This window comes from Arvicanthis niloticus, chromosome 11, assembly GCF_011762505.2.
Source record: "Arvicanthis niloticus isolate mArvNil1 chromosome 11, mArvNil1.pat.X, whole genome shotgun sequence".
Lineage (NCBI taxonomy): Eukaryota > Metazoa > Chordata > Mammalia > Rodentia > Muridae > Arvicanthis > Arvicanthis niloticus.
In genome coordinates, this window is record NC_047668.1 from 69,452,004 (window position 1) to 69,477,626 (window position 25,623).

General features: G+C 50.7%; 1 long non-coding RNA gene across 1 annotated transcript; it reads right to left on the minus strand.

Annotated features, from left to right (window-relative positions):
• Window positions 1-987: 987 nt before the first annotated feature.
• LOC143443927 (uncharacterized) lies at window positions 988-23,171 on the minus strand. Its single transcript, XR_013113371.1, has 9 exons — window positions 22,681-23,171; window positions 20,708-20,812; window positions 18,680-18,735; window positions 17,326-17,404; window positions 14,942-15,113; window positions 12,376-12,487; window positions 2,602-8,627; window positions 2,011-2,141; window positions 988-1,925 (listed from the first exon to the last, which is right to left on the minus strand). It is a non-coding gene; the product is annotated as an uncharacterized LOC143443927 (long non-coding RNA).
• Between the last annotated feature and the right edge of the window lie 2,452 nt (window positions 23,172-25,623).

The following is a 25,623-nucleotide window of genomic DNA, read 5'->3' on the forward strand; positions in this document are numbered from 1 at the left end:
TCCTCGGAGCCCAGTTTCTCCATTTTCATAAAGAGCATAAAGAAAACACATGCAGCTGAGATGAAATGCAGATGGACACTTTTGGTTCCACCCCTAACAGCTGGATCTAACTAACTAGCTAACTAACTAACTAACTAATTAACTAACTAATTAACCCTAGCTCCTCTGACCTCCCTTCTCAAGTTTCAAAGAGGGAAACTGCTTGAGCAGAGCCTGAGACACACACAGCAAGAGTGTGTCCTGACCTGGCTGAGGGCTTCCTGTCAGAGGCGGTGGAATAACCTACCTGCTGGAGTCAGGGTTACTACTGCTGTGATGAACTACCATAACCAAAGCAACTTGGAGATGAAGGTTTATTTCACTCACAATTTCATAGATCAGTTCACCATCCAGAGCCATGAGGACAGGAGCTCAAGCAGGGCAGGAACCTGGAGGCAGGAGCTGATGGGGAGGCCATGGAGGACGCTGCATGCCGATTCATGCCACATGGCTTACTCAGAACTCAGGACCACCAACCCAGAGAGGGCACCACCTACAACAGGCTGAGCTCTTCTCCAGCAAAGAGTAATTAAGAAAATGCCCTCTAGGCTTGCCTACAACCGGATCTTACAGAGGCATTTTCTCACTTGAGGCTCAGTCCTCTCTGGAGATTCCAGCTCGCGTCCAGTTGACGTAAGAAACAACCAGCACACCACCAGAGAGGGTTTCAAGCGTGTCTTCCTCCTATCAAGAGCTATGGATGTTCTTCAGCAGAGGAGGGTTGCTGGGGGTTGCCCTGGTGCTGTTGGTATTTTGATGTTAATGCTGCCCTGAAGAGCGATTTCAAGTGAACTGTCTTCTAACTGGTCAAATAAAGGCTGGAGCTAGTGATTGGGCAGTGGAGAGGAAAGGAGGGGCTGGAGGTTTTAGAGAGTGGGGGAAGGGAGAGAACAGAGAAGACTGAGGAAGAGGAGGTGGGAGGAAGATGGAGCAGAACCACCTGGCCTGGAGAAGCTGTAACAGGAGATCTCAGAGCTGGGGAATAGAATAGTGTGGTGGTAGATCTGCCCAATCTAGGCATGCAGGTTATAAATATAGTAGCTGAGTTGTGTGTTTTTTGCACAAGCTTATTGGGGTGGGAAGTTTACCGCAGCAGAGGGTCCACTGTCTGGATTCTATATGTGTCTGTATTCTACAGGGAAGGGCTCAGCTCTTCCAAGCATCCCAGACCAGCAAAGGCCAAGGACCCAAGTGACTAGAGACTCTGGGACAGGCTGGATCTCCTTTGTACTGTTCTCATTGGGGAGATTGGAGATGTAGGCTCACTACATATTGGGGGGATTTGGATCAGGAAGTCTCTGAGCTGGCCTCAAGGGATATTGTAAGGATTCACAGGCCTGGTGCACCTGCTGAGGCCCAGAGGGCTCCACAGCTGGGCCTCCCTCATGGCACCAAAACCTGGTTGATAAGAGGTAGACCTGCAGATGTGAGCTGGGATTTCCCCATCTGATCAGCAGATCAGCAAAGCCTTTGTCCAGCTCACCCAGGTGAGCTAGGCCTGGAGGCTACTCCATCTGAAGGGTGATCCTGCCTGCGTGGCCGCACTGGCCGAGACAGGTTCCCTCTACAGGTAGGCTCCCTGGGCCCTCTCCAGCAGCTGGGCACCCGAGCAGGTGTGGAGGCGGGGGCTACAGGCTGACACTTCTAAAAATAGAACCCCAGAGCCTGGGAGGCAGTCAGGTGTGTCTGCCACACAGCCTTCCCAACACAAACACCCGGTACAAATCCGATGGCCACTGACCTGGGTCTGGTCCTGTTGATGGTTAGGCCCCCTTATCCAAACTCTTATAAACAGCCCCCGAGGTTTCCTGAGAACATCAGCCTCCTAAGGTCAAGCCTTTGCTGCTTCGTCTTCCGTGTCTGTAGTGGTGCTGGCACATGAAATGCTTGGAAAAAGAGCACCTGTTCAGTGACTGCCTCTCAAGTCATGCAAGGCCTGTGTGAGAGACTCTGCTGCTAAAGTATACTTACATTACATCCAGCAAGGGCCCTGGCTCTGGCTCAGATGGTAGAGTTCTTGCCTAACATGCACAAAGCCCTGGGTTCAATCCCCAACACTTCAAATAGCCAGGCGTGGTGGCTCAAGTCTGTAATCCCCAAACCTGGAAAGTAGAAGCAGGAATATCAGAGGTTCAGCGTCATCCTTGGCTACACAGAGAACTTGGAACACACGAAACCTCATCTCGAATACACTGAATCAATAGTACGTAGGTGTCTTTCAAATCATGTCGTGGGGCCAGCAAGATGGGTCAGTGGCCAAGGGCACTTGCCGTAAAACCCGACAACCCGAGTTCAATCACTAGGACCCATGTGGAGAACCAACTCCTAAACGCTGTCCTCTGACTGCTACATGCCAACTATGGCACCAGCACATGCATATGCAGACACAATAAATAAATAAATAAATAAATAAATAAATAAATAAATAAATAAATAAAATAATTTTCAAAAATTATCTCATATGTGCATGAAGGTGTTAGCTGCATTTTGCAAAAATAAATAAATAAATAAATAAATAAAAAATGTCAGCTCTCCAGAAGTGTGCCCATAGTTGCCACTTACTTCCTGGATCCAAAATGTGTCACTATTCTCTGTGGACTGGCTCCTGAGACACAGCACACAACTGTAACACCAGTCTTTAAGAACTGAAGGGAGAAGGGTCAGAAGGTCAAGTTCAAGATCCTCCTCTGACACTGACTTCTAGGCCAGCCTTAGGCCACACGAGACCCTGTCTCAGAAGAAGAAACCAAGAGAAGGCTGAAGAGGCGGTTCAGCAGTTAGTGCACCCACTGCTCTGACAGAGGAGTCAGATTCTCAGCACCCACACTGGGTGGCTCACAACCTCCTGGAACTCCAGCTCCAGGAGATTTGACACCTTCTGGCCTCCACGGGGACCTGCCCTTACGTGCACAGACTCATACACAAATAATCCTGCATATGCACAAATAAAAATAAGACTTTTAAAACAACAACAAAGAGTGCTCGTGGGTCCCTGTTCCTACTGTACTGCATGCCCAGCGCGGCCCTGAAGTGACAGCAGGGTACTAACACTGGAGCCATGCAGGAAAACATGAGGTGTAGCTCAAGAAAAACAACTCATCAGAAACTGAATGTCACCCTGGCACACGCTCTGGGTTTTATATCTCCACACAGTGTTTGGGACTCTTCAAAGCCCTAGCTAGGGCCCTTCTGGGCTGCCCCTCTCACCCAGGGTGCAAACAGCTTGGGTGGGGGAGGGAGGTGTACCCAGGAAGCATGAGGGTTGTGGGGAACAGCAGCTTTGAACCTTGTGGGAGGTGAGAGGGGACCCCCATTTTTGACAGGAAAAACCTCCCTAGCCAGAAGCACTGTGCTGGGCCATGAAGGAACAGACTGGGTCTGAGAGGCAGGAAACCCCAGTCAGCTTTCCTACAGCCTGTACAAGGTTACCAAGTAAGACCTAAGGATGCCAGAGCTCATGGCCTATGGGTGGATGGCCAGGAAGACACCATGGAAGAGAAGAATGGCAAATGTGAAAGACCACAGAGCCGTCTGGATGAGCGATCGAGGCATGGCGAAGTCGTTGGTGGATAGGTCTTTCGCTCTGTTGTGTTGTGGCTGCTTTGCATTTCAGTGCTGGAAAAGGGGCCCTATCTGCCCTGGGGCCTCAGGACATCCACTAAGAGGTGAGGAGGATGAGGAGGGTGTGCTATGACCAGGGCCCAATCAGCAGGTCAGGCTCCAATCCCATCTTGCATTGGATGACTGGAGAATGGTGTACATGAGGAAGCTGGTGAGGAAGGGGAGGTAACCAACAGGTGGCCACTGGACTGACCAAAGTCAACTTAAACATCGAAACCATAGCCCATCATTAAAGGGAGTCAGGACAGGAACTCACACAGGGCAGGAACCTGGAGGCAGGAGCTGAAGCAGAGGCCATGAGGAGTGCTGCTTACTGGCTTGCTCTCCATGGCTCCCTCAGCATTGCTTTATCATACAAACCCAGGACCACCTGCTTAGACGTGGTGCAGGCCAAGTGGGCTCCGCCCTCTCGCATCAGTTATTAATAAAAGAAAATTCCTCACAGACTTGCCTAGAGACCAGTCTGACAGAGTCATTTCCTCAATTGAGGTCCCCTCTTCCATGATGACTCCAGCTTGTGTTACATGGACATAAAACAACACAAAATAAAAGCTAGCCAGCACAGCGTGTTTGGAGTTTGTGTACAATACAGGTGTGTATATGTATGCATTTGTGCACATGCATGCCATAACATATATGTACAAGCCAGAGGACAGACTCCAGTGTCTTCCCTCATCTCGCTTGAGAAAGCATCTTGCTCTGTGCTATGCAAGCCAGGCTAGCTGGGCCATGGACTTCCAGAGACCCGCCCATCTCCATCTCCTGTCTTCCCGAGGGGCCACTGGGATTACAGCCCCTGCACCTGCTACACCCAGCTTTGTGTGAGTTCTGAGGACCAGACACAGTGTCAGGGTTACATGGCAGATGGTCTACTCACTGAGCTTCCCTCTTGCTTCCTAGCTGGCATGAGGTGAACGTCTCTGTACTGCCAAGCCCTCCCACAATGACAGACTGAAATCTCTTGAGACCATGAACCCAGGTAAACCACTGCTCCCTGAAGTTTTCCTCATACATTTGGCAAAGCAAGAGAACACTAAGACAGGCAGAGGTGAGTCACCCCCAGCTTCTCTGTGTGACACACAACTAGGCCTCCAGAAATGTTTGTTGACCAGATGAAATCATTAGAGTCATAAGTCAGCTACGAACAAGCCTGGTATGAACCAGAGGCCCAGGCTGCAGTCAGTGCAGGGAATCCTCACAAGCACCCCCATGTCACTACATTCCATGTCACTAAGCCTGTGCTTACTATGGAAATGAGGCTCGCCTAACAATAGACAGCAGTGGTAAGGGCTATGGAGTGTGGGTAGGCCTTCAGCCAATGCTGGGGGCTCCAAATCTCCTGCTCTCCCTACCCAGCACACCTTGGGAAGGGCAGTAGTCTTCTAGGCTTTGGGGCTAAGAAGTGCCAGGGCAGGCCCTCTGCCAACTCAGCAGAGGACTTTGGATGTGCTAACAGTGGTCACCCCACCACACCCCTATGCCAGAGCTGGGCCTGGGAATAACTGGACGTCAACAAGGACCAACACACACACACACACACACACACACACACACACACACACACACACACATACACACACACACACCAGGGGACTTGTGTAAAAAACCCTTTCCTAAGCAGTTTGCTTCAATTTGATTATTGTAATGACCCTATGAAGGAGACACTGTTCCTGTGCCCATTTTCTAGTTCTAGAAACTGAGACCCAGAGACAGATGAACTAAGTTACACAGTGTGTAATCAGGTTACTAAGTCACTCAGTGGGTAGTCCTCTGGTTTCCAGCCCAACTGCCTGCTTCAGGCTACATTTTTGCTTTCAACTCTTAGACTATACTATCAATCTTTTCTTCTCCTTCTCCTTCTCCTTCTCCTTCTCCTTCTCCTTCTCCTTCTCCTCCTTCTCCTTCTCCTTCTCCTTCTCCTTCTCCTTCTCTTCCTCCTCCTCCTCCTCCTTCTCCTTCTCTTTCTCCTCCTCCTCCTTCTTCTCCTTCTCTTCTTCCTCCTCCTCCTCCTCTTCTTCCTCCTCTTCCTCCTCCTCCTCCTTCTTCCCCTGCCCCTTCTGACAAAGCCTCACTGTGCAGTCTGGTCTGACCTGACACTCATTTTGTAACCTTGCCTTAGCCTCCTCAGTGCTGGGATTATAAGATTATAGCTGTCATGTCTCAGTATGTGTGATATGTGTATCTGTGTGGTGTATATATGTGTTGGATATGTGTATAGTATGTGATGTATGTATGTGTATTATTATATATGTATGTGTGGCATATATATGTAGTGTGTGAGGCATGTGTGATGTGTGTCATATGTCTATACAGTGAATGTATGGTGGGTGTATGGTCTATATGTGTGTGTGATGTATATGAGGTGGGTGTGGGTGTATGTATGTATGCATTGTGTGGGGGATGTATACTGTAAGTTTGTGATGTATGTGTGTTAGATGGGTATATGTTTGTGTGGTGTATGATGTGTGATATATGTGAGTGTTGTATGTGTATGTATATCTGTATATGTGCATAATCAGCGTATATATATATATATATGTGTGTGTGTGTATGTGTGTGTGGTATATATGTATAGGGTGGGGTGTATGTGTGTGTATGCTCACCTATGTACAAATGTAGGGTCAGAAGTCAACATTGGGTGTTTCCTTCTATGGATCATGTGATGGCTGGTTTTATGTCAACTTGACACAAGCTAGAGTTATCTGAAAGGACGGAACCTCAACTGAGAAAATACTTCCAGAGATCAGAGATCCAGCTATAAGGCATTTTCTTAATTAGTGATCGAGGGTGGGAGGGCCCAACCCATTGTGGGCTGGTGGTCCTGGGTTCAATACGAAAGCAGACTGAGCAAGTCATAGAAGCAAGCCAGTAAGCAGTGCTCCTTCATGGCCTCTGCACCAGCTCCTGCCTCCAGGTTCCTCCCCTGCTTCAGTTCCTGTCCTGGCTTCCTTTGGTGATGAACTGTGATATGGAAGTGTGAGCTGAGTAAACCCTTTTCTCCCCAGCTTGCTTTGGTCACGGCGTTTCATCGCAGCAATGGTGACCCTAAGACTGATCTCCACCTCATTTCTGAGGCAAGTCTCACTGCCTAAGGCTGTCCTGCAAGCCTTAGACTTGCCTGAGCTGTCAGCCAAGGAATGCATACCCACTTCCCTTAGATCTTCTTCCTCAGGGCTCGTGACTCCAAGACCCAACAGGTAAATGTCTGGCTCTTCTTTGCCAGGGCCCCTGCAGCCCCTCCTCCTCACTTTGCTCAACTCAGCCACCTGGCAGCAACTGCTGTGCCCACGTGCTGGTGGGCTCTGGGAGGAAGGGCAGGGAACTGATCTGGCTTTGAGCAACCTGATCTAGAAATGCCATATGGACTGGTGACAGGGTTTAGCAGCAGTTCTCAATGACCCTTTCACAGGGGTCCCCTAAGACCATCAGAAAATATAAGACACAATATGATTTATAACAGTAGCAAAATTACAATTATAAAGGAGCAACAAAGATAATGTCGTGGTTGGGGGTCAGCACAACATGAGTTCACAGCATTAGGAAGACTGAGAACCACTGGTTTAACAGGTAAGGGAGCCTGCAACCTGAGTTTGATCCCTGGGCCCCGCCTGGTGGAAGGAGAAAACTGATTCCTCCAAGTTGTTCTCTGACCTCCACACCCATACAGGGACGTGTGCACCCACACACCCTCTCACAAGCTCACACCCAGCGGTTCTGATGGTATGAAATGTCCTGGTGTGGGGCTGAGGCAACTAGGAAGGAGAACTGAGCTACTTAAGAACAGGGTATGTGGGATACAGCCTTCTGGGTCGGTCACTCACAGCGAGCTATGCTCTTCCAGATTCTAAGGAGTCATGGCAACGGAGCTGTGGACCCCTCCCTGGGACAGGCAGTAATACTGCATACGTGCTAACCGTTCAGTGGTTTCCTATCTCTCCCCGCTATACACACTCCTAGACCCTCTGTGACCCCCCACGTCACCCCGTTTCTCACGTCGCCCCATTCCTTACATTCATTTCGTTCCAAGCCCTGTATTAAGACCCCCAGGGTTAGTGAGAAGGTGTAGAGAGTAAGCAAGGGTATTTGTCACCAAGCAGAACAACCTGGATGTGATCTCCAACACCTACATGGTAGAAGAACACAAATGAGTCACAAAAGTTGTCCTCCGACTCACAAGTTTGTTGTGGCACACATGCACCCCCACACATGTGCAAACAAAAACAACCACAAAACAAACAAACAAAAAAAAAAAAAGCTAAAGAAAGGTCATCCACCTGTCTCAGTCTTGGATCCTCTCTCAGCCCCGTAGTCTGAGCAAGACCTGGCAGTCAGCTTTAGAGTCTCTCTGCCCTGGAGAGCTCAACTCTGTCCCACCACTGTGATGCATGCTGGGCCACTGTGATGCATGCTGGGTCACCATGATTCATGCTGGGCCACTGTGATGCATGCTGGGCCACTGTGATGCATGCTGGGTCACCATAATTCATTCTGGGCCACTGTGATGCATGCTGGGCCACCATGATGCATGCTGGGTCACCATGATTCATGCTGGGCCACTGTGATGCATGCTGGGCCACTATGATGCATGCTGGGTCATCGTGATTCATGCTGGGCCACTGTAATGCATGCTGGGCCACTATGATGCATGCTGGCTCACCATGAATTTATGCTGGGCCACTGTGATGCATGCTGGGCCACTATGATGCATGCTGGGCCACCATGATGCATGCTGGGTCACTGTGCACTGCTGTTTCTATGTGCTCCAATACACCTTGAGCAGTCTACTCCTGATGCTATCCCAGGGTGGCAGGCTCATCTGTTCCTTGTTTTTTCCACATGCTGTTTGCTGGGCCCCAGAGTGTTCACGCCCACTCCCCACCACCATACGTCAGCTGTCCACACATTGTCCCCACCAGGTCCTCTACCTTGAGCTTTACGAACACTGATTCGTCTGTTTCTCGAGAAGCCTGTGAAGAAAGCACACCAACCACACTCATTGTTTAGATGGAACCTGAAGCTGAGGGGGGCTGAAGGATGATACATTTCTACCATCTGCTACTCTCTCAGGGTCACTTTGGGCATTTCTTTCCGAGGACTCTCCCTTATAACCACCACCAACACAATATACACCAGGCAGGCAGAACCTTCCTCTTCCAGTCAATGCCCCCAAGGTACCTTCCTCTCTATGGCACAGACTTGCAAGAGCCAGGTTTGGGTCTGGCCTGAGTTACCACCCACCTGGACTAAGCATCGAGTTAACAAGCTGACCCCACATACCTATCCCCAGACCCTCTCCTGCCCGTCCTCTTACCCCTGCACGAGGCCACATTTCTCTGCTCTTGCTTTGCTCTGGGGTTGGAGCCTGCACATTATGAAGGGCAGCCCATTACTGGGCTCAGTCTGGGAGAGCTAGATCAGCACCAACTCCCCCACTTACCTCCCCAGCTCAAAGTGGGCTCAGCCTGACCTAGCACCTAGTCACCTACAGCTTTAGGCATGATTGTGTGAGGGACAGAGGAGGCCCACAGGGGGTGGGGACAGGAGAAGAGCCATTGCGGGCCATTGCCAGTAGCCACTATTTAATGGGGATGGAGTTTAAAATAGTGGCTGAGAGCAGGCAACAGACAAGGGAGCATTCCAGAAGCCCTAGGACAACAGGGCCTGCCTTCCCAAGAGAGGCGGGTTGGGGATTCTGTCAAGCATCACACACCTACCCCGGGGTTCCTGGATGGCCACAGTAACAGGTTCTGTATATCACAGACTTCGATGTTTCACAACACAAAGTGTGGACTTTAGACCACAGCAGAGTCCAGCATGCTTACCCCACTGCCCTGCCAATGTCCAGAGTGGGAGACTGATGTTCAAGCAGATGTAACTGGCTCAGGGTTGTGGAGAGAGAGACTAGAACAGGGCCTCCCGGCCCTCACCTCTGGCTCTACAGGTTGTGCTGTGTCATGTCAAAGGGATCAGATGTCACAGACTAGAATATGTTTAATTTCATGATGTTATATCAGCAGTAGGGAGGGGAGGGGCTAGGAATGAGGAGTGGAAATAAAAAAGTAACAAAGACAGTAAGGCTGACACACAGGCATGGTGCGCCCTCCCTCCCTCCTGAGAAGTCTAGTCAGGTGTAGCAGGTGTGGCCAGGTTCAGCACCCAATGCCTTAATTAACTCCTGGTGACAGTTTCTAGCTTATGCTTCATCACCTTGGGTCTCTTGTTTTTATCAGAACCAAAGGTTGATTGGCGGCTCTGGCAAGGGCTCAAAGCAGCACCAGTTCTACAGAGCGTTTACGACTACAGTGAATGAACAACAACTCTTCTCTCCCAGATGCAGCTGCCTTCCAGAAGCCTCTGCTGGCTCCTCACCTCGATCACTCCCTCAGAGGACCACACCGATCTTTCTTATCTGGCCACTGGAGAACAGGCTGAGCTGGCTGGGACCCAGCTTCCTGATGGCCACAGTCAGAATCCCACAAGGGTGTCCTCAGCCATGGACCTACCAGAGGCTTACAAACTATCCCTCGGTGCATGCTCCTCAGCCTCTCTCACTGGGACAAAGGTTCCAGGCCTTATCAACTGGAGAGGTAGAATATTAATCTGGCCATCTCTGCCCCAGCCCTGACCCCTGATGGCCACCGCTCTGCAGAGGATAGGTATCAGCACTCGGGATAGGTGAGGCAGATGACCTGAATCAGACCTTTCCAGACCCCTCGGATTCCTGTTTGGGCCCTTGGGGAGAGCAGCCCAGAATCTGTTAGCAGGGAGAATATCTGAGTTTTCTCCTCACTCAGCCAGGCTCTCCAGCCTCAGTCCTATGGCAGTTCCCCACACCCCAGATCTCAGCTGCACTACCATAGGCTATGTGGACTTTGAACTGTGGCCAGATACTTGTTCCTTTGAGACTTGGCCCCTAAGCCAAGTGATACCTCCTCTCCTTCCACCTAGATCCAGACCCTGAGCAGAACTCATTTGTGTTTGTACCCACTGAACCCCACCCATAGCCCTTGGCTTCTGGTCCAGAGATCACTTGGTGAAGCAGGGGTACCTTGCAGGAATGTCCTAGAGACCTCGGTAGAGGCAGGGTTCCCTTCTTGATAGGAATGTGTGTGTGTTTGTGTATGTATGCATGTGTGTACACACAGGTATGTGTGCCCATGCCTACAACACCCTCCTGAGACATTCGCTGTATGAAGTGACGCTGTCCATACACCAGGCGGTTTCCTTTATGGCCAAGTATAAAAGGTAATCATTGACCACTCGGATGCCACCCTGCGCGTCAGAGCCACCCAACCTCGACCCTGCCAGGCCCTGGATTATTTTACAGTCACATAAAAGGAGCCTCCAGACTGTTCCCTGAGGACTTTGGCCCTCGAGGGGGAGTGGTTCCTTGGAGACAACCCTTTCTTATAATATTTACTTGACCAGAGAGGAGACCCATGCCTTTTATCAAACACTGGGATTGTCTCAGCACAGCCCACTGAGCCACATGACCTAGCTACACCTGCTCTCCACCACCTGCCCCTTCCAAAAGGACCCTACAGAAGCTCAGACCCACCCAGCAGGGCCCTGCCCACCCTGGAGCTTAGAGAGAGCAGGAAAGTGTGTTTTCCTTTGCATGGTGTGTCTCATTGAGTCCTTGCTAATCTATGTGGTAGGCACAAACATGATGCCCATTTCACAGATAGGAAAGCCTGGGCTCAGAGAGGTCAAGCGACTTGCCCTATCACACAGCTTCGAAAGAGCCAACCCTGACAATAGCACTTCAAACCTGACAGTGAGGTTTCCAAACTCATCTATGTACTGCTACCGTTGAAAACAACTCTTAGCTGCACTTTAATAAGTTTGTTTACCTGTACTCATAAAGCATAAAGCTGCGATCAAAACTCTATGTATCATGTAACAGTAAATGTGTCCACCTCGGTGCTGATACTCGAACCAGGTTAAACCAACTCAACACTCTTCCCAAGTCTGCAGGGGGACTCTGGGTTCAACTTGGGAGGAAAGACAGGCAGGTGCCATGTTATGAAAGGATATTCCCATGGAAGAAACAACCAAAGCAGACGTCAACTGGCACAGAAGGCCAGGGAGTGCTTGGCCCAGGAGAAGCCCTGGGGACTAGTGTAGCCAGAGACTTTCAGCAGAGGCTAACGTTGTCTCCTGATAGTGCCAGACCTTGTCTAGGCTGTTACTGGGAGACACAGAGAGTTCATGACCAAAAACATGACTTTACCAGAGCTGGGTTCCAGAAACTTCTCTCTGGCTGCAGAGAAGAGTGTGGATCGCAATAATAGATTAGTATTTCCCAAGCTTCGTAAAGCTGCTCTGGAGCGGGAGGGCACAAGACCGAAGGCTGGTTGGGATAACTTCCCCTCTGGCTCTCAGCATCCACACTGTGTTCACCTACCCTGGTGGGCTCTGCTACCTCATGATACACCACGCCCTTCACTCTGCTTGATGGCTCAGCCCAAGCCCTCATACCCAGGTCAACTTCATTCTGAACACCAAAATTCTTTCTGCTTTCTCCGGGCTTGCCGAGATCTGGACAGCAGAGTCCCGGTTGTCACCACGGACAGATCCTGTCTACTCTAAGATTCCAGGTCTAAAACAAGCCTTCTGTGGGGTTGGGAGCGTGGCTCAGTTGGTAGCATGCCTACACAGCATAAACAAAGCCCTGAGTTCAGTCTCCAGCACTGAATAAAAGAAGGTGCTCACCTGCCATCCCAGTACTAGGGAGAAGGAAGCAAGAAGACCTGATGTTCAAGGTCACTGTCTGCCGTAAACCAAGCTCAGGACAATCTGGCCACTGGAGTTTCACACTGGGAACCTAAGTAAAAGTAGAAAAGATGAATTCCAAAGTTGTCTTACACCTCCAAATATGGTGTCTCTCTCTCTATCTCTCTCTCTCTCTCTCACACACACACACACACACACACACACACACACACACACACACTTGTGAATCTCAGCGCACAGGCGTGCCCATAGCAGCACTCAGGGTGTTCTTCGCTTCACTTGTCCCTCTGCTCAGAGTGAGGAAGGGGGGGGGATCTTGGGTGCCATTAAGCAAAGGATTAGAGGGTGATGGAGAAAGAAACAGGCAGGAAGTTGGAGAGAGACCAGGGAGACTTAAGCAAACTAAAACAGTTGACACTGTCAGAGAGTACGGGCTGGGGCCTGTGAGAAGGAACACAGATTGGCTGCCTCCCGCTGACTCGTGCCTCAGTTTCCCTCCAGTTTAAAGAAGTAAGGCTGCTGTAGGCATGAGTGAGTTTATAATAGAAACCAGCACAGGCTTGACCCCAAGGTGCTAAGTAGACAGAACCCTGTCCTGCCCACTAAGCCAGTGGCTGGGCTTCCCCTTGAGCTGGGGTAGGGTGTGGTCTGGTGAGCAACCTTTACTGTCTTGGCTTAAGCGACCTGCTGGGATGGGGACAGATGTGTCCAGGAGAGTAGAGTACTGAAGAAAATCTGCTACCTAGACAGCAAAGCCCCAGAAGATCTTGTCTGGCCTTCTGAGCCCTGCTCACTTCCCTGCGGTCTGTCTCTCAGGACTCTCTGGAGCACGTGCTGGCTTTCAGAATTGGATGTCCTAAAGAAAAAGAAAAAAGCGCTCCAGGGCTTCAGGTCTAGCTCACCACTTAGAGAACAAGGAAACGCAATGGTTCAGAGAAGAGCCAAGTGGAGGCAGGAAGAAGCCGGAGCCTGCGTGTTGTGGGGTCGGAGGGGTGCGGGGTGCACTGCACACTATAACTATGTCCACAGGCTGGACTGCTGACAGCGAAGCTGGTGTGTAACAATGAGGATGCTTCAGAAAGGAGCGGAGGCTGAGCTGTGTGTGGTCTGGGGAGCTGAGATCCGGATAAACATAAGTACCAAGGGGCCATATCTGGTCAGCCATGGGTGGGACAATTCCAACACCCGGGTAGTTGTGACAAATGTAAGACAGACACTGGAGATCCAGCATGCTGAATTCACTGGAGCCACCACCATCAAGTGCAGAAACTGCCACCATCTCTGGATATTCCTAGCTCCTCTATCCAACAGGACTGGGGATAGTCCCCCCACCAGCACCACCACCACAAACCACAGGCCTCAACTGTGTTGACAAATGGGTCCTTCCTCCTGCCCCATAGAACTGAGCCGTGACATTGTAAAGCTGGAAGTGAGTCATAGCATTCTTTCCTTCCTTCTTTCTGCTCCCCTTCGATCACAGACACCCCTCCATTCCCACTCTCTCAGCCCTCACACCCCAGCTTTTAAAACCCATAAACTGTATATAAATAGCCAGCAACAAAAATGCTCCAGTCCAGGCTGGGGTACAGAGGAGATTGTCAAGGTCCTGGAATGTGGGGTCTGTATACAGTGGGAGCTGTCTGGGTCACAGCAGATATCTGATCCTGTGAGCTTGCTGAGGTCAGTAGGGACCCGAGACAAGTCTGTCTGGGAGGTTATGGTTGGGGTGGGAGAGTCTGGGGGCACCTTTGGAACTGACATCAGTATGTTTGTCACATGTTCTACTAGTGAAGTAACAAGGGTGTGTGGGTCCCAGGTATGTCCTCATGACCATCTGAGTAGGGGTATGGGAGGAGGTGGTGGCCCTGTATGATGCAGGGGACCCTTAGAGTGTTTCTCTCCCTGGGAAGGGGAGGGGTGGAGATGCAGGGCTGGGGATCTGTAACTGGACAGCCTGCCTTGGCTTTTGCTTCTGCAGGATGTGAGCGGGCTGTTCTTGGATTGAGCCCAGCATCGCACCCTCCAGTCTGTTTCCCGCAGCAAGGTCAGAGTGTCAGTTAGTGGCTGTGGTTGGAATCTGTGTCACTTTCCCAGGGGACTACAGCAGGTAGGGACGCTTATAGCATATCCTGAGGTGCCTGCAACCACCCCATCCCTCAACCAGACTTCCCTCATCAGCTCAGCTGGAGAGAAGGGCGACCAGAAATGTGGGACACAAACACCATCCAACAGGACCTTTCTCCTCCCTGACTCAGTCTCCCCCAGCAGGACAGTGAGGAGGCCAGCAGTGAAGACATGTACACGAGGAGAGTTATGTGGCCCTGTCTTTTCTTTCCTTCTATTATATTCTAAACTATCTACTACACACAATGGCCAGAGTCACTAGGTGTCTGCTATCATCCTGAGGTTTCAAGACACATAGGAAAACCCAAAAAGCCTACAGTGTTAAAGAATTACAGCCAGAACTTCCCTGTTTCTGTCTGAGGGCCCTGTCCTCCCTCCTGTCTGTAGACAGATGTTAGACAGATCTATAGACGGACCTTACCTGCCTGGAGTCGTGGTCTGCGGGGAGCTGAGCCCAGCAGATGGGCTCTCTCATTTTACACCCCTCTCCCCTAAAGAAAGAATTCCATCAGAGACTCTCTGGCTGAGGGCTGTGGGTCCTTGGGTTATCTCCGGGAGGTACTGACAGGCAGCCAACCCAATCTTGAACCTGTCTATAGATGAAATGAAATTCTTAAAAAACCCATGGCAGGCCTGGGGGAGGCAGAGAGGGGCTTAAGGAAGTTCGTTGGAGCCTGGCAGGGTCTGTCTGGGATGTGCAACTTCTGTCATCTATTGGTCTGAGGAAGAACACCAGAGGCCCTCTAAGGATAAAAGCCCAGAGTAACAGGGGCTAGACTCCATGGACCAGAGCACAGCATCACGTTGCCCCTGGAGGCTCCCCTCCTGGGGTGGTGGCTGGGGTAGGGGCAGAAGTTGGGTCTGTGTTCTTTCACTCTTCAATGCTGGCTTCCCCATCTGTCAGTGCTCCTCAGAAGACCATCTTTCACTTCAGCCCCGGAGGCTGGCAGCAGGCCTACTGATGGAGCCATCCCCATCATGAACTCTGGAGGGAGCCCTCTCTGGGACTCACTAGAATTCCAAGCATGGCTGCTACCTTCTCCTGGGATTTTGCCCATGATACCTGGGGTCCTTGGGACAAAGCCAGCCATTCCCCAGGTTCAAGAATCTCTGAGTGTCAACATTACCAGAATAGTGGCAACTCCAGGGTCAGGTCTGAATTCTGAATTCCAGGGGGAGTCTCAGCTCAGAGGGAGCCGCTCGTTCTCCCCTGCCCTGTTCATCCATAAAGAACATTTATGCCTTATGCCGAGGCAGCACCTCCCACCTGGGGCTGCTGCTCACACAGTAAAGCAGTGAGAGGCGGCAGTGAGAGGACAAACATGCCTGTGTGAGTCTGGCTGAGGTGCAGAGGAAGCATGGCTGGAGCGAGGTGTTAATGGCCTCCTTCCCGCCTAGCTTGAGCCAGCTCTCCCAGACTCATTCCTTCTCCCCAGAAATGCCTCCTTCCTCCAGGTCCCAGCTCCCTCCACGTCCCTGGCTGCAGATCTGTCCTACTTTGACAAACAGCCCACTCAGCTCTTGGGTTTATGGCTTTGCCTAGCGCCTTCCTTTATGTGGTTGGGAACCTGTACTGTGGTCCTGGCAGAGTAGAGGATTCTGGGCTGGGAAGAGGGGCTGGGTCCAGTCAGCAAACCACAAGAGGAGGTTTGGGTGAACAACATGGAAAGACACACTTGCTGGGCCAAGCTGTGTTCAAGGATAGAAGGGGGAGTTCCAAGAAGGTGCTGAGCTTGAAGGGTGGAAGGGACATGAGAAACCATTCTGGAGGGGACAATGAGTAGCAATCAGTGAAGCTGCGGCCATCGTGGGTTGGTTGGTTTGCTTGCTTTGAGACAGGGTCTTGCATATTCCAGGCTGGGCTGGGACTTACTATGATATCCAAAGTTGACCTTGAACTTCTGACTCTACTGCCTCCATCTCCCAAGTGCCGAGATTACAGACATGTACCACCACACCTGATTTTATTCTGTGCTGGGAATCAAACCCAAGGCTTTGTACAAGCTAGGCAAGTACTCTAACAACTGAATTACACATTCGGCCCTTTGGTTTGAGATGTGATGTTTGTTAAGTCCCTACTGTCTCATGTCCACAAAAACTTGTAAGTGGAATCAATGCCATTTTACAGATGACAATACAATACCAGGGCCCAGAGACATGAAATAGGACATGTGTGTTGTAGACATGCACACTGTAGAGCTGGTTGGTGGCCAAACAGGCTCTCAAGCCCAGGCAGGTGGCTAAGGAAGGCACGGTGCTGGAGAAAAGCCACCACACTGTTCAGTCTTGTCAGGAATTGTAAAATGTTCAGATCTGGGCCTCAGACGGTTGGTTCAATGTTCCAGGAAGGCTAACAATAAAGGCTCATCCTATTCCAGAACTCTCTGTGCCCTTTGATACCTCAGGGTCCCTGGGAGACTTGAGTCGTAACTATCAGCATCTTCAATGCTAATGTGTGCTACACAGGTCTCACATGTCCAATGTACATAGAAGTTACCGAACAGAATAAACACTCTAGGGCAGGGGATGTGGCTCAGTTAGTGGGGTGCTTGCCCAGTGTACAGAAAGCCCTGGGTTTGGTCCCCAGTATCACATAAACCAGGCTTGGTGGTATATGCCTGAAATCCCAGCTCTTAGGAGGTAGAGCTAGGACGAGAAAAAGTTCAAGGCCAGCCTCAACTATATAGGGAATTTAAGGCTAGGCTGGGCTTTATATGAGACAGCACCTCAAAGATAGATAGATAATAGATAGATAGATAGATAGATAGATAGATAGATGTATCACATTCCAAATGCATTACTTACTTGTCATTTGCACTCAGCTCGCTTTCAGGATTCCAAGTCAAGCTGCTACCCAAGGGACCAGGTCTGTCAACCATGTTTGCTATAAAAGAGAATTTTTATTTTAAGAACTCAGGAACCACTTTGCAGACCAAGATACCAAGATAACACTTGGGCCAAGTTTCAGAGCAAGATGGGGATACAGTAGGGACAACCAGAGCACCTGAGGCTCCTTATGTATCAGGACAGTGTACTCCTTCACTCCCAGGAAGCAGCCCAGTTGTGGTGGTACAGGTGTGTAATCTCACACTAAGAAGGTAGAAGAAGCCACACAGGCTTGAGGCCAGGCTGGACAGCAAGAAGAAGCAGAGAGGGGAGGGGTGTTCTAGCACTCAGGAAGCAGAGGCAGGAGAATTCACTTAAGTTCAAGACCAGGCTTGTCTCCCTCCATATAGAGTCCCAGGCCAGTCAGGCAAACATAGCAAGACACTACCTCAAGGGGAGAAGAGATGGGGGGCAGGGGGTCGTGTTGTCTCTGTCAGGAGGTAGGAGGTGGTGGCAGGGAACACCAGAGACTAGGAGTCTAAGATGTTGGGAACAAGCTCATCCTGTCTCCCAACAGAGCAAGGACAATTCCAGGAACCAAGCAGCCCCTGGACTCAGCTGCCTCTATCTCTTATTTCTAACATGGCCATGACATGGAGTCTAACCTGGCCAGGCCAGCGTTTGTGCAGTAAAAGGAGTCAGCTTCGTATGGAACCCTGGCTTGCCCTCTCCATGGTGTGCTGGGCCAAAGGTTTATGATCCAAAGGGGGAAAAGCAAAAGAGGAAGCCTTCTGAAACACCTACTTCATAACCAGTGCAGTCTTTCGTGTTTTCAACTTTGTTTTTTGTTTTTTTTTATGGGTTTTTTTTTTTTTTGGGGGGGGTAACCCTTGACAACCTTGTAAAGGGAATCTGAGGACTCCCATTTTTGCATACAGGACTAAGAAAAGTCAAAGCAATTCAAAGGTAAAGGCAGCCCCTCTAACCAGTGGGGGCCTGATTCTAGTAGTGGGGGCCTCGCTGAGGGCTGAGCGTGAGGAGAAGTGTGGGCTTGGCCGGGGAACATCCTCTCGCCTGCCTTTATTGTTCACAGAACCGAAAAAGTGATGATAGCTTTCCTTCCTGTCTTTAAGAAAACAACAGAATCAAAACAAACAGAGAAGGGGAACTCCCCTCCTCCCTTCCCTGCCAGAGAGAAAAGGAAACTCTCCTGCCGGTGGCAACCTGTGCTACTTCATGCTGGGACAGAGGCTGCTAAGCCTGCTAAACCAGCACCCACACTAAACCCCGGGGCTGCCCTGTCCCCTGCATACTGAGTCTGGTCTTAGCTTACCTCCAAGAGAGGACACAGGCGCACAGGAGGCTGCTGAAGCTCCCTCCCTGGAAAAGCTTTGTAAGGCCGGGGCCAGGGGGAAACGGAAATATGTAAGTCCAAGATCTAAAAACAATAAGGGCTCTGGAAATAACTCCCAGTTAGTTCCTTCAGGGCTCCCAGCCCCCCCGCCTCATTTCTCAATGCCCAAACTACCCACACTTAATGAACTCAGAAAAGGGGAGTCACCCCCCACCCCAAGGTCCTTTCCTCCCTGTCCTAGACTTGCTTGTGTGTGCCTTGATGACCTTGCCAACAAAGTCTAGAACAGCCACAGGGCCCCTGCCAATGTAAGATACCCCTTACCTTACCGAATCTCTCCCACTTGGCTCTTTAGTCCCAAAACGCTTGTGGTAACTGGTTGTCTAAAGTGACTGACAGCCAGAGTGACTTCTGCCCCTCTGGACAGAGGTCTGAGGCCTTAAAAGGTGGTGGTGTCACCATTACTAAGCCCACAGTGACAATGTTTTCACCATACAGGTTCATTGGGTGAGCCTCTGCTTTAACAGACACTCTAAGGCCATCTGCACCCGTTGAAAGCTTTAGTTCAATTAAGGAATTTGTCTGCGGTCTGGGTTCACGGTGAGTTGGTAGCTAGGCGGATAGTTGTTCTCCACTGAGGCTGATTAGTCTCCGGAAGCAGTAAGTGACTAGTGCATTCCACACTCAGGCCTGTACCTGCTCCTTTGGGGAATGTCAGCGGTCTACCAGGGCCGGAGAAAAGGCTAGCATGGAGTGGGATCCAAAGGGAAGCTCCTCGGAGACTGGACCAGGGAGAACAGCCCAAGTGTTGGTTCTTGATATTGCTACTGTCGGACAGTTGCTGCTCCCGGCCACCAGCTGGCTCATTCCTATCCCAGGCCCTGCACTTAATGTCCCTGAGTTGGTATCAGCTGAATGAACGGTCACTACCTGAGCTTCCCTGGCCCCGGATGGCCAGAGGTCAGAGGTCAAGGAGGGGTTGCTCTCTGAAGACCAGGCCAGAGCAGGGCTGAAGCTGGGTCCTCTGAGCCCCTGCACAATCTCTTCCTTGGCATCCCCACTGCCTGAGGCCACTGTTACCAGTTCTCATGTAATAGTCAAACCTCATCTCCCTTCCTGATCTCTTACCAAAGCACAGGCCAGCCCGAACCCTGCCCTCCCTCCAGAGTTTTTGCTGGTTCCCGGTTTCTCGGTGGATAAATTCTGGTCCTGGGGATTAAGGGTTAACGCTACTTTCTTGGATCCTGATCCCTGCCCTGCATCTGGATGAGCACAGTATTGGAGGGAGGGCAGATGTGCTGGTTAGGTAGGCGCTTTGCCATGTCGCTGCCTTCCCAAAGGCCCGGTTCCAGTCACTTGTCTTTCTCTCTGCTGTCTTTCCTGACTCTAGGACCTTGCGTATCCTGGGCAAGCCTCCCTGGAAGCTGCACACCCCCTGTATAGCTCTGACCTGGAACTTGACCATACTGGCTTCACACTCACAGAGATCTATCTGCCTCTGCCTCGAGTGATGGAATAGAGGTGTGCACCACCCACCGAGTCTGGCTTCATGGTCTTAGACAGGGTCTAAGTTTCCCAAGCTGGCCTTGAATCCTCCTGCCTCAGCTTTCCAGATAGCCCAAGCCTAGCTAAGGCTCAGCTTTCTCTACCACCTCTAGAAAACGTCCTGACCCTCAGGCCCCTCAGCACCCTCCCTGAACACAGGGCAGATAAGGCTCTGTCAGGTCAGGGCTCTATTGTAGACCAGTTATCTGTCCTTACAGCTGGTTCTCCAGATCCTGGGCCTCCCCAACCGCCCCACTCTGGAGTCTGACTCAGCGGCACCCCAGGAACCTGTGCACGAATGGATCAATCTGCCCTGTAATGTCCAGTCAGTTCTCTCTGCCCTGCTGTGGCCAAGAGAACATTCTCTCCTGGGTAACTGGGAAGTGGCTGGCCTATGGGTGGTGCAGGACAGGGGACCACTTGAAGTGGTTTGTGGTACCTGCTATGGTCTAAAATACTCACCTGGAGTATCCACATCGACTTAGGAGTAGATGCTGTGCCAGGCAGTTATACTATATCTTCATGTGGCTGACAGAGATCCTGGGACTACATGGAAATGAATGGGACCTTGACAATGGAAACAATAATTATTATAATTATTATTTATTATGTAAAATATTTATATTGTTGTTGTTTTTCGAGACATGGGTTTGTAAACCAGCCTGGCCTCAAACTCACACCTGCCTCTGCCTCCCCAAATGCTAAGATTAAAAGAACACCACCACCACCCAGCTTGGAAGTCTTTTTAAGAAGTTGTCTGTGGGGTGGGAGTGGTGTATTTCACAATTTCACAGGTATGGCACTTGCCTGGGTTGCATGAGATCCTACATTCCACCCCCAGCACCAAATAAGTAATAAGTAAATAAATAAATACATAAATAAATAAGCATAAACAAGAAGTCTGCTTCCCATTTAGGGACCTGTCCTTCTCTATGTGATCTCCAGCTGTCACCCACTGCCCCACTCAAGTCCCACCTCCACTAAAGGGGCTTCAAGCACCACCCAGCAGAGACTGGGACTGGGGCCCAGGATGAGTCCTGGCTAGCTACCCACCTCCAACTGTGGTGTTGGCACAAGCCACTGGGTTTCAGGTTTCAGTGTTTTCCTGTCTAGGGCACTTTCTATTTTTCAATACTTTTCCTATCACAGCCAAATAACAGAAAAAGGAAATTAGCTGAACCTCCTAAAGACCAAGGGTTGGGGGTGAGGGGAGGGCAGGACAAGTGGGAGGACAGGCCAAGCTAGCATGGGAAAAGCCAGAGGCCGGGTTGCTGGGTACCAGTCCCCCTCCCTTCCCAGGCTGACTCATTGTTTCCCTACAAACAGCAGGCCTGCCAGGCCCCGTTCTTTCTTAATGAACAGCCCCAGAGCCTGCTGGATGCCATCCTGGCCTCCCAACAGCTGAGCCAGGCCTGGAGCAACTGAGTTATCTCTGCCTGCACCCACTTCATGAGGGACAGCCCCTTGTTCCCTCCAGGGACCAAGCCCTGCACAAGCTTGAGAAGAGAAGGGCGTGGGCAAGGCAGTGTCCTGGGAGCAGCCATCTTACCGAACTCAGGCTTTTCAAAGTCTGGGGTCTGGGGGGTGGTAACAAATCAAGTCCCAGGCTCCCCATCTGTAAAATGTTGGAATAATAATCCCGCATCTTAGAGGTGTTTGGTAAATCAATAACTTCACCTTTATCCCTTTGCATGTGTATGGGAGAGCATGTGTGTGTGTTGTTCAGATTAAGCTTTGTGTTCTGCACCTGGGCTACATCCTTGACCCTAAGGGTAACTGTATCTGTTTGTTTGTTTGTTTGTTTGTTGTTGTTTTTTGAGATGGAAGTCTCATGCAGCCCATAGAGTCCCCGAGTGGTCTTGACTTGCTAATCCTCCTGGTTCCACGTCCCAGAGTGCTGGGATTACAGAATTACACCTCCACCCCCCAGTTTTAATGCTACCTATTTTTTAAAGAGCTGTATGTAAGTGTGTTACAGTTGGGGGGGGGGGGAGAAGAGCTAGTGTTAAATAAAACACACCCAGAACCCCAGGCCAGGATCAGAGGGATATTCAGCTGTGGGGGTGGGGTGAGGGTGAGGGGATCCTCCAAGTCCCAGCAGTCCCAGCTTCTTCCCTCAGCACCCCTCAGTGAGAGCATTGACGGTCCCAGCAGGATCGGCCCAGAGCCTCTAAACCCCTTTTCTCATGGAAGCTGTGCTGGGCAATCCTCTGGGGAGCTAGGCGCCAGCTCCAGCTGACAACCTGCCCACCTGGGCCACTGACAAGAGGCTTTGGGTTTCCATCCAGAACTTTAGAAATTTTAAAACGATGGGCCCACGGGGATGAAGTGGTGGGGGAGGGGAGCCCAGCTGCAGCGCCCACCCCACCCTAACAGTGAGTCCAGGCTCACTGTGTTCTCATCTGAATTGGTGATCCAGATTGCTGGAGATGTACCTCAGCAGAGGAGTGCTGGTCCCGGCATGGCCAAGGCCTAGCCCCTAGGATCATCAAAAAAGGAAGAAAACAAACGAGTGGAATTCATATCTAATTTCTCCGGCTACAGTTGTAGATCTGAATTGGGCTGGACGGTTCTGTCAAGTTAGCTCCAATTTTTGACACCCACCACCACTTCCTTGTCCATATTGAGAGAAGAATCCTTGCACTGAACGTTAGGACAAAGAAGGCACCCCAGATACCACTGAGTCGCTTGCCCGCTATGGAAACAAGTTTCTTTAGCTTCAGCAGGCTTCTCTCCCCTCCCCAAATTCTAGCCTTGTGACTCTGTACCTCAGCCACTCTCCCTCAGGCCTTGCACAGGTCACGCCTTGGTGTTTGTGACCCACAGTGGCTCCAGGTCCCTTCCCACCTGCTTTATCCTTTTGACTGAGTCTTGGGCCTGAGAGGCCTGGTTTCTCAGTCTTTCTGTATGGCTCACTTCGTGGGGCCCATACTACAGAAGCTAACAATGCTCAGTTGGTTACTTATTTACACCTTTTTTGATTTTATGGGTGTTTTGCCATAACCATGCATCTGTGTACCAAATGCATGCCTGGTACCTTCAGGAACTGGAGAGAGAGGGCATCGGATTCCCTGAAACTAGAATTACAGTTGGAAGCTACCATATAGGTGCTGGGAATCAAAGCCAGGTCTTCTATAAAACCAGCCAGTGTTCCTAATTGCTGAGCCATCCCTTCAGCCCCAAGACCTATTTTAAACTTTATTTTGGAGATAAGGTCTCACCCACTGTGTAACCCTGACTGTTTGAGAACTTGCTCTGTAGACCAGGGTAGCTTTTAAATTCAAAGAGATCTGCTTGCCTCTGCCTCTCCAGTGCTGGGATTAAAGGTATGCACTGTAGAGTGAAAAATTATAAAGGCCATTTTATGAAATATGTGTAAATTTTTTCGCCTTAGACCTTGGGGAGAAAAGCACCTGCCAGCAGGTTTGGGTCCATCTAATTAGTTACAGAGGAGAGGGAGTTACAGGACAAAGGCCTGTTAAGAACATCCCAGAAACTGACTGGCCAAGGGAGGAACTACACCCTGCCCCCATGGTACAGCCTACTAGTGTTAAAAAAAAAAAAAAAAAAAAAAAAGTAAAACAACCAATCCTATGCACCCGCGCGAAAGTTCGATTTTTCCCCACCCCGCCCATATATAAGCGCTAGACCACTGAGCCACGAGGTCAGTCCCTCTATCCCCTATGTGAGATATGGAGATATGGGCTGGCCCAGAGCTCTGATTTAATAAACCACCTCATGTGCTTTACAGCAAGACAGTCTCTCGTGTGTCCTTTGGGTGCGTGTTATCCTGTAACTTAAGTGGACCCCCCTTTCTGGGGAGTCCCGGACCTTTCAGCACCAGTGTGTGTGTGTGTGTGTGTGTGTGTGTGTGTGTGTGTGTGTGTGTGTAGGTGACAGAGGAGGCCAGAAGGCCAGAGAGATCTGGTCCTCTGGAGCTGAAGTAACATGTGAACTGCCCAGTGTGAAAGAGAGCCAGGAACTGTACTTAGGTTCTGTGAAAGAGCAGTAGGTGCTCTAACTACTAAGCCATCTCACCATGGACAATTTAGGGCCCCAGAGATTAGGATGCTGTGTGGGCCTTTCTGCTGACTAGTAGTGTGAATCATCTCAGGCAAGGAGACCCAGCAGTCTAGGTGAGGAGCTGTGAGGGTGAGGGTGGACTTGATCAGTCAGTCCTTCCCTCCTCTCACAAGAGGTCGAAACTCCTACTGGCCTTAAGCAAAGATGAATTCATCCCGTACATTCTGATAGCTCCCCCCAGCCAATGAAGCCGCATGCCAAGAGGGGCACAAGCCGAATGCTCTTGTGCAGTGCACCCAAGTCACAGCCACCTGTGACAGCTCTATGTGACCAGAGTAAGACGGTCTTGAAGGGAATTCCCTGAGAGTCCTTCTTAACCTGCCACTGACGAAGGCCAGTGCCACAGAGCTTCCCTGGCTTCATTCAGTTTCTTTTCTGTACAGCAGCGGAGCCTGTCCAATGGCCTTCAGAGTGCCCTGGGGACAAATGAAGGGAGGAAATGTGCACACTGAGGAGGAGGGGCGTTGATGTCAGACCAGACAACTACATAGACGCTTGCCATTTGCTGTCCTCTTGGGACTCCAACTTAGAGAGCGGGGTGCTTGCTGCTGAGTACACACGTGGTATAGTAACTCGGAGAGGGGTGCTTGTTGCTGAGTACACACATGGTGTAGTAACTCAGAAAGTAGAGACTGCTGCCCAGAGGCTAACTCTGCTCATGCTAACTCTATACTTGGTCTTGCTTTGGGGCTGGGATGGAGCCTGGGGGAGGCATGACAGAGATCTGGGGCCTCCCAGTGTGCCCATTCCCTCAGCAGACTGTGGAGTGAAGCCTGATCTCAAAGAAGTGGTAATTCCCAGTAACAGCCGTCTGAGGCCTGTACCTGAGTCACAGGGACTTGAAGACCCTAGAGCAGGCTCCGGTGGGGGCTCCATGAGAGACAGGAGAACAATACGAATTCCTCCCAGTCCAGGACAGCTTCTGGAAGACACAGAAAGAGGCCACTTGCCCAGACCATAGAAATCCCACTGGACAGAGTGGGAGAAGAAATCTCCAAGTCCCAAACCCTCTGGAAGGGGGGCTGGGGGGGGGGGATAGAGGCTCTATCTGGAGAGGTAGGGAAGGTCTGGGCTACCCCAGATCAAAGCAGGCTCCCCAGTCTTTGATTCTCAAACAAGCCCTGTAGGAGGGTGCTCCAGGAATTGGAGACCACTGGCCTTGGGGCCCAGGGAAAGTAGTGAGAGAGTGGTCCTGGCCAGCTCTCTTTGCATAACAGCTTGGCTGTCTAACACAAGGGCAGTCCTTAAAAAGGTCTATAGGGTTGTTAAGAGCTTCCTGGTGATGGTTTAATTGG